The following is a 19,337-nucleotide window of genomic DNA, read 5'->3' on the forward strand; positions in this document are numbered from 1 at the left end:
GTTATGTACCTAGAATTCCAGAAAACGTTTGCGAAATGTCTTGTACGGAGCTGCTGCACGCGTTCAAGGCAGTGAGTACCCAAGATGAAATCTGAATGTGATGAGCAATTGGCTGAATGAGAGGAGGCAGCGAGTACATTGTAAGGGAGTGATGTCAGGCTGGGGGATCTACTGATTGGAGCAGCCAGAGATATACTTAATGTTTGGCAAGCTGAAGTTGTGTGAGATGTCTCTTCCAAGGAATTTTCTATCGCTCCCCTCTGGAACCAGGTCTTAACTTGTCACTGTAAAGCAGAAACTACTTGATGAAAAAGTAGCAACAACCACCTGCATTTATATAGCGCCGTTAACGTTGCAACACATCCCAAGGTACTTCACCTATTGTCAAACAAAATTTGACACCGCGCCAAATAAGAAGATATTAGGACAGAGGACCAAAATCTTGGATTAAGAGGTAGCTTTTAAGGATCGTTGAAAGAGGTAGAGTGACAGAGAGGTTTAGCAGCTGAAGGCATGGCCATCAATAATGGAGTGATTAAAATTGGAGGAGCGCAGAGATCTTGGAGGGTTGTCGAGCTAGAGAAGGTTACAGAGATAGGCAGGGGCAAGGTCAAGGAGGATTTCGTAAACCAGGATGAGAATTTTAAAATCGAGGTGTTGCCGGACCAGGAGCCAATGTGGGTCAGCAAGCACAGTGCAAGTTAGGATATGGGCAGCAAAGTTTTGGATGAGCTAAGTTTTACAGAGGGTGGGAGGCTGGCCAGGACAGCGTCATAATATAACTGCTCCTAGAGGGGCTGGCATTGGAAGTGGTGGTTATGTAGTATTAGAGAGCGTGCAAATCACAATAAAACATTACAGCACATCGTGAACTATTTGCGTGAAATCCGATAAATATGCACCAGTTAGATGTGCTTATCGTTATACTTTCAGAAGGATCAAGGTTGGGTAGCTCGGCCTGTTTGGCATTGAATCTGGCACCAGAAGTCTTGAGTTGAAATCTTGGCGGGCCTCAATCAGCCTTTTGTTTTTACAAGGTGGATGAAATGAGTCTTTGGGTTTGGGAGAAAACAGGTGATTGCTGCACTGTTGCAATGCCACTTGAGTAGCATAGGAAATAAGTATCACCACTGTTTACAGCACTTGCTTACTTTCCCTCTTACAAGGTGGGGCGGGGCAGCTCTTTGCAACGTCTGACTTGGTCAGAACGAGCTTTATGCACATGAATTCCCTGTGTGGATGAGTTCTTGCTCTCATTTATTTGTTGGGGATGTGAACTATCTATCTGCCTCTGTGAACCTTGTCATCAAAGCATAAAACAGAATTAACTTTTTATAAAATAACAAACTTGATATGCTTAAAGGAATACTCCTCCAGAGTAAAGCCCAACAGTAGGTTTATCCTTGAGTATTTGCGGACTTGCGTTCTGTGTAAAGCTTATCAAATCGAAACACAACAGTGCTTTCCTGTTGGCACGGTGGGTAAAAGCACTGGCCAGTGTAACACTCCAGATCGGAAGCACCCAGGTTTGAATCTAGTCTCTGATCTCAGCTGGGCAGCAGTATATGTGTTGCAGTTTTGCCTCCACTACCGTGGGCCAGGGAGGGTAAAAAAAATCTGCTAGATTCCCATCCTTGATAGTTATCCCATGACTCCTGCTGGAAAGTGTGTGCATGTGCATCTCGACTGCCATTTTACTTCCAGTTCAGCTAGCATGCTAACATCATGTGAAGAATCACCACTTGGGCAAAATACCATGGGGCTATTGGTACTTATGGAAATGTATCCCAACCAGTCAGTTCTCTCAATAATTTTGGAGAGAAATAGTATGGCACTTGGAATGTGATTTCTATAAACCACAGCCAAATGATCAATTTGCAGATTTTTGCAATGCAGCCCATTTATAATAATTGAATATTTATTTTTATCTGAATCCAATTTAAAAAAAATCACATGCAAATAACTAGACCTCTAACTGTGCCTTAATCTGATTTGAAATGTGGCAGTAAATTAGTTAACTGTTGTGTACAGATTATTTGAAAGCTGTGTTCCTGGGTAACATTTTATGCCTAACTGAGGTTTTCTACAGTTTAGCTTTGGAAATCTATACAAAATTGGACATGATTGGATAATTTAGAATTCTATACTCGCATCACTATTTTTACTGTATACACGAGCCTTTTAATTTTATGATTAAACTGATAATCACCCCTCATGATGAAACCCAAAATTGAGGTTAAGCCTGACTAAAACCTGGAAACATTAACATTGTTATACTTCAGTTCTGGTGTGATGAAAGGTGCTGCTTTCTATTTGGCATAGAGTACAGCATCGCTATTCTGTAACAACAGTTGTCTGTACATGATGTACAGACAACTGAATACAGTTCCACAAAGGAGGATTATTTGAGGGTGCATAACCACTTTTCTAGCAGATATAATTTGTGACGATGGTTGTAAGCATTTATTACTTTGTGGTGGACAAACCTGAGGTATCCTGTTTTTATACTATGTTACAGGGCTGCCTTCTGCCATTCTCTTAATAACTGCTTCCAATCTCTTGAACACCCAAATCACAATCTGCCATTTCCTGCTACCATGGATTGATAGCCTATGAACTATGATCTGTAAATTGATACTTTGTGCCCTTTAGTTCACATTCCTATTCAAGTTCTTGTTTACGTGATCCTACTGTTGCTGGCCAGTGGACTAATCTGTTTATCTTTTTTTTTAAAATGGGCTTTAATACAGTTTTTGTCTTCTATTTCTTGATCTTTTATTCCATTTCATCATTAATTGCTCTTTATTTTTCTTGATGAAGTTGGCTTATGCCTGTTAATTGTTCTCGTGCTCATCATTCAGACATCAATGGCCAAGCTTGGCTGGAAATCTTTAGGTTTTATAGACTAGGCTGACTTTCTTTTTCCCATGCAAGAAGGGAAAGTTCAGGAAGTACAGTTTAGAACAAATGTGGGAGTGTGCTAATCATTTATTTAGAGGCCTGAATACACTTGTTTGGAAAATTCTGTTCAGACTGAAAAGAAGTGATAGTCTGCACTCCTCTTTGTTTAAGGCAGCCTGTTTTAAGTAGACAACAATGTTGGCAGTCATTGGAATGATCAAGATGTTAACTCCTAGGATATGTTTGCGTGTATAATTGATTTTATGCGAGTAGAACCTGAGGGGACCTTGCCTCGAGGCATTCTTAGATGTAAGGATTTGTAATGCATATCCTGTGATCCTCTTTTAATTGAAGATATTTACCTTGACTAGAGTAATGCTAATTGCATTGCACTTCTGCGAAAAATAGCCGCTGAGGGAGGGAGGCAGAAGAATGCACATCATGGGAAGGTTGTCTGTGCCATCACTCTGATCTTACCATTTTAGTGCTGCTCACCAACTGAGGCAGCAGGACGCTCGTGTCTCTCAGCCATTCTTCAATCTGGATGCTCTGCTTTTGCTGTCTCGGCTCAAATATGAAGAATGGCCAATTGGGTGAGGTAACTGTACCTGATTGGAACAGTACTGTCGTGTGACTGATCAGAAATTTGTAAGTGCTTTTAAAATTGGAATGAGTATTGGAAAGTATATATTTTTGAGGCTTTCTTCTTAAAAGAAAATCACTAGGGAGATCCATTCTGCTCCAAGGTTATGACATTTAACCTGATGGTATAGAGTTGGTCAGGCCCCATTAACTTGGCCTAAGACTGCTCAAAGTGGCACCCCACCCACCCGTCCCTTCAAACACCGTCTGCCCCACCTGTGACAGAGACTGTAGGTCCCGCATTGGACTCATCGGTTACCCGAGTACTCATATATTGGTGTGGAAGCAAGTCATCCTTGACTCCGAGGGACCGTCTAGAAGAAGGGAAGATTAGCTTGTCCTTTCCATCTAATTAAATAACTGGTCACTGGGCTGATCAACTCAGGAAAGTCTGATAGACGAGTACAACTTTCTTATTACTATGCAAGTCGCCTGATCCAGAGCAGCTGCTGTCATTTGGTTCTCAGTCGAGCACAAACATAGGCATTTTTTTTCGATCAACAAAGTTTCACTCTAAGTTTAATTTTGAACAAAAAAACACTTGATATTAAATTTCATCTCCTCCTGAAATTGTACAGATATATATTCTCAGACCAGAAGTCAGTGTTGGGCCTATTACCTGTCAGTGTTGGGCCTATTCACTGAGGAGGACACAAACAACCTTCCGGATATAAAAGGGGTCGGAGGGTCTAGTAAGGAGGAGGAACTGAGGGAAATCCTTATTAGTCGGGAAATTGTGTTGGGGAAATTGATGGGATTGAAGGCCGATAAATCCCCAGGGCCTGATGGACTGCATCCCAGAGTACTTAAGGAGGTGGCCTTGGAAATAGTGGATGCATTGACAGTCATTTTCCAACATTCCATTGACTCTGGATCAGTTCCTATGGAGTGGAGGGTAGCCAATGTAACCCCACTTTTTAAAAAAGGAGGGAGAGAGAAAACGGAATTACAGACCGGTCAGCCTGACATCGGTAGTGGGTAAAATGATGGAATCAATTATCAAGGATGTCATAGCAGTGCATTTGGAAAGAGGTAATATGATAGGTCCAAGTCAGCATGGATTTGTGAAAGGGAAATCATGCTTGACAAATCTTCTGGAATTTTTTGAGGATGTTTCCAGTAGAGTGGACAAGGGAGAACCAGTTGATGTGGTATATTTGGACTTTCAGAAGGCTTTCGACAAGGTCCCACACAAGAGATTAATGTGCAAAGTTAAAGCACATGGGATTGGGGGTAGTGTGCTGACATGGATTGAGAACTGGTTGTCAGACAGGAAGCAAAGAGTAGGAGTAAATGGGGACTTTTCAGAATGGCAGGCAGTGACTAGTGGGGTACCGCAAGGTTCTGTGCTGGGGCCCCAGCTGTTTACACTGTACATTAATGATTTAGACGAGGGGATTAAATGTAGTATCTCCAAATTTGCGGATGACACTAAGTTGGGTGGCAGTGTGAGCTGCAAGGAGGATTCTATGAGGCTGCAGAGCGACTTGGATAGGTTAAGTGAGTGGGCAAATGCATGGCAGATGAAGTATAATGTGGATAAATGTGAGGTTATCCACTTTGGTGGTAAAAACAGAGAGACAGACTATTATCTGAATGGTGACAGATTAGGAAAAGGGGAGGTGCAAAGAGACCTGGGTGTCATGGTACATCAGTCATTGAAGGTTGGCATGCAGTTACAGCAGGCGGTTACGAAAGCAAATGGCATGTTGGCCTTCATAGCGAGGGGATTTGAGTACAAGGGCAGGGAGGTGTTGCTGCAATTGTACCGGGCCTTGGTGAGGCCACACCTGGAGTATTGTGTGGAGTATTGTGTACAGGTTTGGTCTCCTAACCTGAGGAAGGACATTCTTGCTATTGAGGGAGTGCAGCGAAGGTTCACCAGACTGATTCCCGGGATGGCGGGACTGACCTATCAAGAAAGACTGGATCAACTGGGCTTGTATTCACTGGAGTTCAGAAGAATGAGAGGGGACCTCATAGAAACGTTTAAAATTCTGACGGGTTTAGACAGGTTAGATGCAGGAAGAATGTTCCCAATGTTGGGGAAGTCCAGAACCAGGGGACACAGTCTAAGGATAAGGGGGAAGCCATTTAGGACCGAGATGAGGAGGAATTTCTTCACCCAGAGAGTGGTGAACCTGTGGAATTCTCTACCACAGAAAGTTGTTGAGGCCAATTCACTAAATATATTCAAAAAGGAGTTAGATGAAGTCCTTACTACTAGGGGAATCAAGGGGTATGGTGAGAAAGCAGGAATGGGGTACTGAAGTTGCATGTTCAGCCATGAACTCATTGAATGGCGGTGCAGGCTAGAAGGGCTGAATGGCTTACTCCTGCACCTATTTTCTATGTTTCTATGTTTCTATGTCATCTAATTGGCACTCAATGTACTTCGTTGCATAATAGTATGAAAAATAGAAGAACATCTTAAAAGTGTAAGAGTAAATGATGCAGAAAGATTGATGTTGCTCTCAGTGAGCTATAAGTAAGATGGCAATTTAATCCTCTCCTGCTGTTGCCATTCTGGTGTGTTGGTTTTGTAAACTGCTTTGAATTGCTTGTAACTCACTAGCCATTTTATCTGCTGTAATGTAATTAGAAGGCCTTCGAAAGACATGCACTGCTGAGCACCAGTACTGCGCCTACTTTTCTCTTTTTCATTTGAGTCCTTTTTTTTAAACCAAAATAAAGCACGGGATTGAAGTGTGAAAAGTCAACTCGAGTACAAATGGACTCCTGGATCCGACAGTGATGATCCAAGTGTATTCTATAATTTGATATATCTTTCCTGAAACTGTTTTAACATGTGTGACCTGATTGAAATGGAAAAATAATTTCCGATGTTTTTGATTGCATTGATAGGAATTGTTGTCCTTCCATTTACAAAGATCTTTTAGTTTATAACTGCTGTGACATTTGACTGACTTACTGGAGGACATGACTTTTCCAGGATAATGAAATGTTTCATGTGGTCCGGTGCAATGATGATGGACACTGATGGTTCAGTCAGCCCAGTAGTTTCTAATTGACGAAATCATAACTATGATTGACTTGTGTTTGGATTTTTCCACTTCTACATTAAAAAAAAATGTTCTCTATATTCAATGACTGACTGAAAATCTTAAAATATACATAATGGTTTGATGAGAGAGGATTTGAAGTGTTTAAAATGATTAGCTTCTTGAACGTGATGCTAAAGAGCTGATTCTCTTCAATTCAGCTTCAGTGAGATTGGAGAAGAGCTCAAATCTTATTAAAATGAATCCATGATGGGCTTAAATCCGGTCATAAAGATTTAGACCGCCAGAACAACAATCGGTTATGATTGTATGTATAACACTTGAATGAAGAAATAAACTGGAGTCGAGTCCTTCAATGAAGTTGGCTCTGCTGCCATTGTTATTATTTCTGTTCATTTGTCCTCTTAAACTTACCTGCCTTTCTGTTTGAACTGTGATGTGTTTTGTCCCTTTACCAGATATTGTGATTTATGCAGCTTTGTTCTAACTGCTTATAATGGAGTTCAGCAGGACATTGTGAATGAGAATGACATCCCAAGGTTTCTGTGTGTTATTGAGGTCTGATTTAAATTTCTAATTTGGATCGTTGCAGGTGCTTGGTATCCGCTTTGCTTATTTTGAAGGGAACAATTGTTACTTGGGGTGATTAGAAGGCAGTAACCTAATCTTCTGGTGGAGGTTTTGTAAATATCGTCGTGAATTTGAACCGATTATATAAATCGTTTTATCCCTGAGATTAGATCAGTGGCATGAAGGATTATTTTCCAGTACACTGTATAGTTTGCGTGTTTATATTCAGTTTTCGAATCTTCTGTGTACTGTTTGTGATTGTCAGTAGAGGCATTAACTGCCACTATGCTTTGTTAATGTAATGTATTTTAAATAATAACAGGAAATTATATGGCTAGCAAATAAATCGTTGTAACTGAACTAATTGAGAACAATTCACACATTAGGATCAACGTCAGTAAATGACAATTTTCACACATAACATGCAAGGCATTCTAAATATACTCCTGTGGTAGAGAGAGATGGAGTAATTGATTTAAAATAAATTCCTGGTGGTGGAAATAGACGGATGAGAGATATCCAAGACAACTGTCATAGATTAAGAAATGAGAAGACAGACAGTAAATTTGCGCTGCTTTCAAGTTGGCATCTGTTTAGTTGAAGTTCTGAGAGAACCTGATTCACGGGCCTACTCCTTTCATTTGTTTGACTAAATCTGGCTTCCTTTTCCTGGTAGCAGAAAGGGTGGAGCAGTAGTTGGCAATGATGCTGATTACAGTTTGTTAAGTAACCAGCTAATATTTGCAACTGCCTCTTTGGGATTAGGATGTAAATTAGCTCACTCACTCTAGGAAGAACTGCATTTAGATCGCAACCTATTCATTTTAGGTCTGATTTCATTTGACCTTTTTCTTCCTCTTGTGATGTGTCTTTGGGAGTTGTTGCAAGCAAAATTGTCTGTTTCCCACCCTTTTTCGCCTCCTCCCCCTGCCTAACGTATAAAAGCTTCCACTGACTGTCTTCCCACAAGTATACAGATTGCTTTCCCTTTCCCCTCCCCCTTTCGTTTGATTGGCTGCTTTTGTATTCTTTGTGTATGTCTATCTCTGCTTCTGGTTCTTTTTCCCTAGCTTTCTCACATGTTCGCTCTGTCTCTCTCGTGTGGGTGCGCTCTCTCTCTCTCTCTCTCTCTCTCTCTCTCTCTCTCTCTCTCTCCTGCTCGCTTCTTCAAAAGTGACTCAAGTTTACTGTCTCCTGGTCTCCCTGCCTATTTTCCTGTTTGATCAGTTAACTTAGATGTGCTATGTAAAGTGGATTAACAACCGTAGCAACTGTCTGGAGAATAAGCAGACCGGCATCAAATGTAAAAAGAGCACCTAAGCAAGGAACACTGTCCTATGATGGCCAATTCTTTTTGTTACAAAGAAGTCCCAATGGGATAGGAAGAACTGAATTCAAGATTTAACCAGCTGATTGATCCAAACCTTGAGGAAGTGACGTGTGCATGAATGAGTGTGTTTTCTTTTCTGCCAGAAGAGCTATTTAGCAGTATGTATGATTTCAGAATAGTAAATCCTATGTCAAAAACAGATGGCATTTTATTAGGACCAGTAAAGATTAATGGGCTTAAACTTTTCCATTAATTCCTAACTTGCCTAGCTTTGCTTGTTTACAAAAATGAACAAATCTGAGCAAACTGATCTGACGACCTCTGGCTGGCAGGCTTTTCAAGATCTATTGTTAAAAGTACAAGTGTGCATATTGAATCCATGTATTTTAATAAGTGGTATGCAATTTCTTTGTGCATTTTTCCTGGTTTACATCGTGTTTTAGTTTATCCCAAAATCTTGCAGTTGGGTGGTTTTGTTCTGTGGACTCCTAATGATAAACGCCTGGTTCAAGATCATTTGACAAGTAATGGAGAAAGCTGTTACTGTTGTCTATGCTACTTGTAATTTTAGTTTGGTCTGTTGGATGGCACAATTGGTCTTTTGATGATGGCGTTTTTTTCCGGCATTTTACGCCAAAAATACTGTTTTAAAATACCGCTATTTTTTAAAGGGGTAAAATTGGCAACAAAATGAACCCAACGGTAAAAATCGGTGTTGCATGAGGATTCGTGGTGGAAATCGCGGTCCTTGCCAACTTTAGCCCGAGGCCTATTACCGCCAAAAATACAGGCCCTGGGAGGGGAGAAAACACACACAAATTGCAAAAATAAAAAAAATCAGAAAACATTCACGACACACTTAACTAACAAATCTCTGAAAAAGAATTAAAAAATAAAAATTTTAACTTACCTTTTTTGTAGATCTTCATACCTACTGCTGTTTCTGGGGCTTCAACACAGGCTTTTCTTGGGTGTTTTTTTTCCCCATCCTGAGCACGGGTGTGCCGAGCGGCCAATTTTAAGTGGTCGCATTTTTTTTGGTGTTGCACGCCAGCGGTCTGTTTTTCAGTGATATTTCAAAACTGCCAGCGCACAACTTTTGTTTAGGTGAGTACTTTGTAAAGGCAAAACATCGCCAAAAAAACGGGCACAGGGCTGGTCAATTTCTAGCCCAAATTCTTTTTCTTGCGCTAATACTGTCTCCAGGAGGAGCAAAGCTGGATTTTTATTCCGTCACCATATTAGCTGGGGTTTATTGTATAGAAGGGATTTACAGATGTTGCTGAGATTAACATCAGCTACTGATAAGAGAAATATGCCAGGTGCTAAAATGGTTCGTCTCTCCCCTTATGATGACATTGACTGCATAAGGGCACACTTAAACTGCAATCTAGCAGCAACTGTGTTGCAATATCCACTCGTAGTGACTCTGAAGTCGCAAAATAATTCCGGAATCATGGTCAACAAAACTCCAAAGACCCTCTGCCTATTATTACTTGGGTTGACCTGGCGGAGTGCAAACCAGGTTTGTTTAAGTTTATTTGGAAGAACCTAACCTATTTAGAGTTGGTGTAAATGTGTGGAGCTGTGTGCTCTCAATGTTTAAGTCTTAACCTCTGGGAGAGAAGATCTATACCGATATTTAAGCATATGTGCAGACCTCTTTCTTGAGTAGGAGAATTGCAGTTGGAGTTCGGCAGCATTACGCAGATACTGAAACAAGAACAGAAAGCACTGAATAAGTTCTGGGGAAGGTTATATGCTCAATGTCTTGTCTGTTCTCACCACAGATGCTTCAGATTTCCAATGGTCTGTGGTATTTTGCTTTTTGTTCATAAGCAGGATCCTGTCTGGCTGCAGGCAGTTCAGTATCTATCTTTGGTAATGCACGGTATAAATGTGCCAGACTTGGTGGGGAGTTGTTACAAAGATGAAACATGAAATCACTGGTTCAAATACTTCTTGTGGGCTAAACAAATTCATGCTGGAAATTGGTATTTTCATTGTGACAGTAGTAATGTCTTAATCCCTGGGTTGCTTCGAAAAGTTGCTTTGTTTCATGTATTTGTGTTTACAGTTCTATTTTACTAGATCTTAAACATCAAAACAGTCAAAATAAGATGCTGTTCAAAGCTTTGGAATCTGTTGTGTTGGGTTTCTAATACAAGGAAACTCAAAGTGGCAGATGTTGGTGCTTGAATTCGATGCTGTCTCTTTGATTTTTCTTTATACCCCACCCCAACTAAGTGGCAGGCAGTAACAGGTTTTCACTGTGTGTTTGTGTAGTAATATGGAAGACTTTAAAGGAAGCAGCAATGCGATTGGTTCAAAACAGTGTAGGAATTTGGATTGGATTTCTTACAATATCAAAGGCTTCAGATGACCAATCAAAAACAATGGAAGTAAAACCAATGCACCCAGTAAAAATAATTATTAAACATTAAATGCAAGTCTAGGAAGTGCATGTACATATTGATACTAAGTAAGAATATTGAAGTAGTGGTTGTAATAATTGCTGCTTTTTATTTGCAAGTGTTCTGGTGCAAAATGATATTAAGTGCAATTGCATACAGTTTGAAAAGTTGAGAAGAGGGTGCAAAGAAGAGAATTCCAAGTCCAGGTTACCTGATTTTCTTCCAGCGCACTGCAATTATTATTGCTTTATTACTGCTTCGCATCTTGGTTTAACCGGCATGCTCTTGGTGCTTTGGTAAGCCTGGTTGTAGTAAGCTGACTGGCCAGCTGTGAAGCTGGTGTTTACACAAGATACCTAACTTGAGTCGATTATCTCTGTGTGGGGATAATTTGCAGCAATGATTAGCAGTGTCATGAGGAAATGGTTTGAATTACCGAGAGTGAATCAGGCAAATGATTTGAAATTCATTGTAAAAGGGCTGTCTGTTGGCACATGTACTGGGTACACTGTACTCCATCCGAATTGCTTTTTTTTGGAAGGAGGTGACTCTCAGTTCTTAATGGGTTAGAGGCCCCTTTTGTGTTGTCTCCTCCCACCGTACTTTCAGTTGCCTCGGCCCTAAACTCTGCCATTCTCTCCCTAAACTTCTCCGCCTCTCGACTTCTCTGTCTCCTCTTTCTGTCCAAATATTGCCTTCTATGACTCAGTGACACATTTTGTTTGATAACACTCTTGTGAAGTGGCTTGAGACATTTTACTACGTTAAAGGTGCTATATAAATGCAAATTGTTGTGGTGAGTTTTACCAGTTTTTGTGACGCCGACAGCCAGGAAAATGGTGTTCTCCTGCCCATCATCTTAGCGAAACCTTTGGGCATTGCATTAGCATGGTATAAATAAAACTGTAGTCCAGCACTGAAGACCTGTTTCTCTGTCTGAGAATGGAATTGAGGCAGGTAAAGAGAAAATTCAAATGCACTGCGTGGGGAACTTCTAGTTACTGTTTAAGAGAAACCCCAACCATAACTTTGTGGCATTTAAATTGCTTAGGAGGTCATCAGGCCAAGTCTATGCCAGTAGTTTTCTGAGTCAGCTAGTCCAATCCCACTCTCTTGCATGCTGTCCCCTCTCACCCCCACTTTCCACGCCTTGGATCTCTCACCATCTCACCGAAAGGCGTTGCTCAGCTTATGGCTCACATCCGAATTAGGCCCACACAGAGCCTGATCTCCAGTCGTCTTCCCACTGGACCAAGACCGTGCTCCGTCAAGCCCATGTGGTAGCCGGTGTGCAACGGCCACCCCACAATAAAAGAACTCACGCACAGGCATCTTCCACCCCTTCAAACTGAAGTTCGGGACCTTGAATGTCAGAACCGTCATGGACAACCCCAACAGCGACAGACAGAAATGCTGCACTGCCATCGTTGCCCGGGAAGTCAGACGCTTCGACGTTGACATCGCTGTCCTAAGTGAGACCCAGTGGGCAGGGGAAGGCCAGCTCAAAAAACAAATGTGGTGGTTACACCACCTTCTGGAAAGGCAAACCAGAAGAAGAATGCCATTTCCATGGAGTTGGCTTCGCCATCAAGAACTAGCTGGTCGGCCACCTCGGAAACTCCCCCTGCGGGATAAGCGAACGTCTCATGACTCTCCGGTTCACCCTATCCTGGAACCAGCACGGCACAGTCATCAGTGCGTACACCCCAACACTCGACTCAACAGATGAGACCAAAGAGGAATTCTATTCCAGCCTCAAACAATCCCTGTCCCCTGTCCCGAGTCCCTACGGACGACAAACTGATCCTCCTCGGCGACTTCAATGCCTGAGTCGGTAAGGACACAGACCTCTGGGGCGGCGTGATCAGTAGAGACTGGGTAAGGAAAACCAACTCCAGCAGTACCCTGCTCCTGACAAAATGCCTAGAACACGACCTTGTCACCACCAACATCTTGTTCCACCAGAGGGACAAATACAAGGCATCATGGCAATACCCTCGCTCCAAACACTGGCATCTGCTCGACTATGTCGTCATCCGAGCCAGGGATCGCAAGGACGTACGCATCACCCCTACCATGACAGGAGCCGACGACTGCTGGATGGACTACCACCTAATCCATTCCGTCATCAACATTAATATAGCCCCAAAGCAAGCGACGGCAACAGAAGCAATGCTGCAGAAAAATCAATGCCGACACTCACCAGTTAAGAGAGCCCTATACAGTCAGCACCTCACTGGCAACCCTCGATGACCCCAAGACGCAGAATGCTCACAGTGCCTGGTCTGCCCTCCAGGCCACCATATCTAGCGCCTACAAAGAGACGCTCGGTAACTCAACCAAGAAACACCAAAACTGGTTTGACGAGACAGACAGGAGATCCAGGAGCTAATAAACCGCAAGCGCAGGGCGTTTCTGAACTTAAAACAACAACCCAATTCAGGAGCAGCAAAGCAGCTCTACAGACAGCTGACGGCCAAGGTCCAACAAAAAACTTGCGACCAAAATAGATGGTGGACGGAGAAAGCACAGGAGATCCAGCGGCTGGATTAGCAGCCATGATATGCGAGGATTCTTCACCGCAGTTAAGTCCATCTACGGCCCCACCCCACTGCTGGGCAAGAATGGGGAGACACTCATTAAGGACACCGAGGCAGTCGGGGCCCGCTGGAAGGAGCACCTCGAAGATCTCCTTAATCGAGCATCTGCCTTTGACACGAGTGTCCTCGACTCCATCCCGCAGCATGCTACCCGCCACCATCTCAGCTGAACCCCAGCCCTGCAAGAGGTAGAAAAGACCATCCGTCAGCTCAAGAACAACAAGGCATCAGGAGGAGATGGAATCCCCGCCAAGGCACTAAAGTATGGCAGAGAAGCACCATTGGCACAAATGCATGACCTCCTCTCTCATCTGGAAGGAGGAGAACATGCCGGGAGATCTCTGAGATGCTGTAATCGTGACCAACTTAAAAAAAGGGGACAAGTCCGACTGTGGCAATAACAGCGGAATCACCCTGCTGTCAGCCATTGGGAAAGTCATTGCTAGAATCCTCTTCAACTATCTTTTCCCTGTGGCTGAAGATCTCTTCCCAGATTCACACTGCGGATTCCGTCCATTAAGGGGTACCAGGACATGATCTTCACCGCGCAACAACTACAAGAGCAATGCAAGGAGCAGCACCAATCCTTGTACATTGCCTTCTTTGACCTCACAAAGGCCTTTGACACTGTCAACCATGAAGGGCTATGGAGCGTTCTCTTCTGTTTCGGCTGCCCCCAAGGTTTGTCACCATCCTCCGCCTGCTCCATGACGACATGCAAGCCATGATCCTGACTGACTGATGCACCACAGACCCAATCCACGTTCGGACCGGGGTCAAGCAGGGCTGCGTCATCGCAGTAACATTCTTCTCTATCTTCCTCGCTGCAATGCTCCAATTCATTCTCGACAAGCTCCCTGCTGGAGTGGAACTAAACTACAGAACCAATGGGAACCTGTTCAACCTTTGTCGCCTCCAGGCTAGATCCAAGACCGTCCCATCCTCTATCGTCGAACTACAGTACACGGGCGGCGCTTGCCTCTGTGCGCATTCAGAGGCCGAACTCCAAGCCATCTTCAACATCTTCACTGAGGCATACAAAAGCATGGGTCTTACGGATGTATAGTGTAAGACAAAGGTCCTCCACCACAAAGCACTACACCCCCGGTCATCAAAATCCACGGTGCGACAATTTTCCATACCTCGGGAGTTTACTATCAGCAAGGGCAGACATCAACAACGCAGCCTCCAGTGTGCCGGCGCAGCCTTCGGCCGCCCGAGGAAGAGTGAGTGGTTGAAGACCAGGATCTCGAATCTGGCACCGAGCTTTATGGTCTGCAAGGCAGTAGTGATACCTGCCCTCCTATATGGCTCAGCGACATGGACCAGATACAGTAGACACCTCAAAGCGCTGGAGAAGTACCACCAGCGCTGCCTCCGCAAGATCCTGCAAATCCCCTGGGAGGATAGACGCACCAATGTCAGTGTTCTCGATCAGGCCAGCATCGAAGCACTGACCATACTCTACCAGCTCCATTGGGCAGGCCACATCATCCGCATGCCTCACACAGGACTCCCAAAGCATGCGCTCTATTCAGAACACCTACATGGCAAGTGATCCCCAGGTGGCAGAGGAAACGTTTCAAGGACACCCTCAAAGCCTCCTTGATAAAGTGCAACATCCACACCGGCTCCTGGGAATCCCTGGCCCAAGACCACCCTAAGTGGAGGAAGAGAATCCAGGAGGGCGCTGAGCACCTCGAGTCTTGTCGCCGAGAGCATGCAGAAATCAAGCGCAGGCAGCGGAAGGAGCGTGCGGCAAAGACTCCCCACCCACTCTTTCCTTCAACGACTGTCTGTTCCACCTATGACAGAGACTGTAATTCCCGCATTGGACTGTACAGCCACCTGAGAACTCACTTGCAGAATGGAAGTAAGTCTTCCTCGATTTCGAGGGACTGCCTGTGGTGGTGGAGCGAGCAGCCAGAGGAGGAGTGAGGAGAGGCCTATAAAGGCCCAGCGGCAGTACGGGAACAGCGAGCTGCAACAGGGTCAGAAGTAAGAAAGAAGTAAAAAGTAAACGTAGGGTGACACCACAGCCAAGAAGATAAGTGATTGGCTGGTTGAGTGGTGAGTAGTTTTCTTTTTTTTGATCTTTTTTCTTTTTCTTAGTAGTAAGAAACATTGTCATTGTTGCCAAATTAAGTAATTTAAGGGTTAAGTCATTGCAGGAGAGCCCAGACCCGTGTCATGCTTCTCCTGTGCTATGTGGGGAGCCAGGGATGCTTCTAGTGTCCCTGACGACTATGTGCAGGAAGTGTATCCAGCTGCAGCTCATGACAGACCGCATTGCGGCACTGGAGCTGCGCATGGATTCACTCTGGAGCATCCGCGATGCTGAGGATGTCGTGAATAGCACGTTTAGTGAGTTGGTCGCACCGCAGGTAAAGGTTACTCAGGCAGATAAGGAATGGGTGACCATCAGAAAGAGCAATGGAAGGAAGGTAGTGCAGGGTCCCCCTGCGGGCATCTCCCTCCAAAACAGATACACCACCTTGGGTATTGTTGGGGGAAATGACTCATCAGGGGAAGGCAGCAGCAGTTAAGTTCATGGCACCAGGGATGGCTCTGCTGCACAGGAGGGCAGGAAAAAGAGTGGGAGAGCTAAAGTGATAAGGGATTCTATTGTAAGGGGAATAGATAGGCATTTTTGATGCCGCAAACAGGATGGTATGTTGCCTCCCTGGTGCAAAGGTCAGGGATGTCTTGGAGCGGCTGCAGCGCATTCTGGAAGGGGAGGGTGAACAGCCAGCTGCCGTGGTACATGTAGGTACCAAAGATACAGGTAAAAAACCGGATGAGGTGCTGCAAGCTGAGTTTAGGGAGCTAGGAGTTAAATTAAAAATTAGGATGTCAAAGGTAGTAGTCTTGGGATTGCTATCAGTGCCACGAGCTCGTCAGAGTAGAAATGGCAGGATAGCTAAGATGAATACGTGGCTTGAGGAGTGGTGCAGGAGGGAGGGATTCAAACTCCTGGGACATTGGAACCGGTTCTGGGGGAGGTGGGACCAGTACAGACTGGAAGGTCTGCACCTGGGCAGGTCCGGAACCAATGTCCGAGGGGGAATGTTTGCTAGTGCTGTTGGAGGGGTTAAACTAATATAGCAGGGGCATGGGAACCTATGCAGGGAGACAGAGGGAAGTAAAATGGGGGAAGTAGCAAAAGATAGAAAGAAGAAAAGTAAAAGTGGAGGGCAGAGAAACCCAAGGCAAAAATCAAAAAGGACCACATTACAGCAAAAGTCTAAAGGGACAAAGTGTGTTAAAAAGACAAGCCTGAAGGCTCTGTGCCTCAATGCGAGAAGTATTCATAATAAGGTGGACGATTTAACAGCGCAGGCAGCTATTAACGAATATGATATAATTGGGATTACTGAGACATGGCTCCCGGGTGACCAAGGCTGGGAACTCAACATCCAGGGGTATTCAACATTCAGGACGGATAGACAGAAAGGAAAAGGAGGTGGGGTAGCGTTGCTGGTTAAAGAAGAAATTAACGCAATAGTAAGGAAGGATGTTAGCTTGGATGATGTGGAATTTGTATGGGTAGAGCTGCGGAATACCAAAGGGCAGAAAACGCTATTGCGAGTTGTGTACAGACCACCAAACAGTAGTAGTGAGGTTGGGGACAGCATCAAACGAGAAATTAGGGATGCGTGCAATAAAGATACAGCAGTTATCATGGGCGACTTTAATCTACATATAGATTGGGTTAACCAAACTGGTAGCAATACGGTGGAGGAGGATTTCCTGGAGTGTATTAGGGATGGTTTTCTAGACCAATATGTTGAGGAACCAACTCGGGGGCTGGCCATCCTAGACTGGGTGATGTGTAATGAGAAAGGACTAATTAGCAATCTTGCTGTGCGAGGCCCCTTGGGGAAGAGTGACCATAATATGGTAGAAATCTTTATTAAGATGGAGAGTGACACAGTTAATTCAGAGACTTGAGTCCTGAACATAAGGAAAGGTAACTTCGATGGTATGAGATGTGAATTGGCTGGAATAGACTGGTGAATAATACTTAAAGGGTTGACGGTGGATAGACAATGGCAAACAATTAAAGATCACATGGACAATTGTACATCCCTGTCTGAAGTAAAAACAAACTGGGGAAGGTGGCTCAACCGTGGCTAACAAGGGAAATTAGGGATAGTGTTAAATCCAAGGAAGAGGCATATAAATTGGCCAGAAAAAGCAGCAAACCTGAGGACTGGGAGAATTTTATAATGCAGCAGAGGAGGACAAAGGGTTTAATTAGGAGGGGGAAAATAGAATATGAGAGGAAGCTTGCTGGGAACATAAAAACTGACTGCAAACTTCTATAGATATGTGAAGAGAAAAAGATTAGTGAAGACAAACGTAGGTCCCTTGAAGTCAGAATTAGGTGAATTTAGAATGGGGAACAAAGAAATGGCAGACCAATTGAACAAATACTTTTGGTTCTGTCTTCATGAAGGAAGACACATATAACCTTCTGAAAATACTAGGGGACCGAGGGTCTAGCGAGAAGGAGGAACTGAAGGAAATCCTTATTAGTCAGGAAATTGTGTTTGGGAAATTGATGGGATTGAAGGCCGATAAATTCCCAGGGCCTGATAGTCTGCATCCCAGAGTACTTAAGGAAGTGGCCCTAGAAATAGTGAATGCATTGGTGATCATTTTCCAACGACTGTGGATCAGTTCCTATGGACTTGAGGGTAGCTAATGTAACACCACTGTTTTTTAAAAAAAGGAGGGAGAGAGAAAATGGGGAAATATAGTCTGGTTACTCTGACAACAGTAGCGGGGAAAATGTTGGAATCATTTATTAAAGATGAAATAGCAGCTTATTTGGAAAGCAGTGACGGGATCGATCGGTCCAAGTCAGCATGGATTTATGAAAGGGAAATCATGCTTGACAAATCTCCTAAAATTTTTTGAGGATGTAACTGGTCGAGTGGACAAGGGCGAACTAGTGGATGTGGTGTATTTGGACTTTCAAAAGGCTTTTGACAAGGTTCCACACACGAGATTAGTGTGCAAAATTAAAGCACATGGTATTGGGGGTAATGTATTGACGTGGATAGCGAACTGGTTGGCAGACAGGAAACAGAGATTAGGGATAAATTGGTCCTTCTCAGAATGGCAGGCAGTGACTAGTGGGGTGACGCAGGGCTCAGTGCTGGGACCCCAGCTATTTACAATATACATCAATGATTTAGATGAAGGAATTGAGTGTAATATCTCCAAGTTTGCAGACGACACTAAGCTGGATGGTGGTGTGAGGTGTGCGGAGTATGCTAAGAGGCTGCAGGGTGACTTGGACAGGTTAGGTGAGTGGGCAAATGCATGGCAGATGCAGTATAATGTGGATAACTAAGGTTATCCAGTTTGGTGGCAAAAACATGATGGCAGATTAGGAAAACGGGAGGTGCAACTTGACCTGGGTGTCATGGTACATCAGTCATTGAAAGTTGGCATGCAGGTATAGCAGGCGGTGAAGAAGGTAAATGGCATGTTGGCCTTCATAGCTAGGGGATTTGAGTATATGAGCAGGGAGGTCTTATGCAGTTGTACAGGGCCTTGGTGAGGCCTCACCTGGAATATTGTGTTCAGTTTTGGTATCTTCACCTGAGGAAGGATGTCCATGCTATTGAGGGAGTGCAGCAAAGGTTCACCAGACTGATTCCCGGGATGGCGGGACAGACGTACGAGGAGAGACCGTATTGACTGGGCCTGTATTCACTGAAATTTAGAAGAATGAGAGGGTTCTCATAGAAACATATAAAATTCTAATGGGACTGGACAATTTAGATGCAGGAAGAATGTTCCCAATGTTGGGGAAGTCCAGAACCAGTGGACTGACAGAACAGTC

The 19,337-nt window shown here is 43.9% G+C and overlaps 1 protein-coding gene across 1 annotated transcript in view; it reads left to right on the forward strand.

The window, feature by feature from the left end:
* Nucleotides 1–19,337, forward strand: part of LOC139265286 (SH2/SH3 adapter protein NCK1-like) — a 248,713-nt gene that overhangs the window by 15,813 nt on the left and 213,563 nt on the right. The window lies entirely within an intron of this gene.

The sequence above is a fragment of the Pristiophorus japonicus genome, chromosome 6, assembly GCF_044704955.1.
Source record: "Pristiophorus japonicus isolate sPriJap1 chromosome 6, sPriJap1.hap1, whole genome shotgun sequence".
NCBI lineage: Eukaryota > Metazoa > Chordata > Chondrichthyes > Pristiophoridae > Pristiophorus > Pristiophorus japonicus.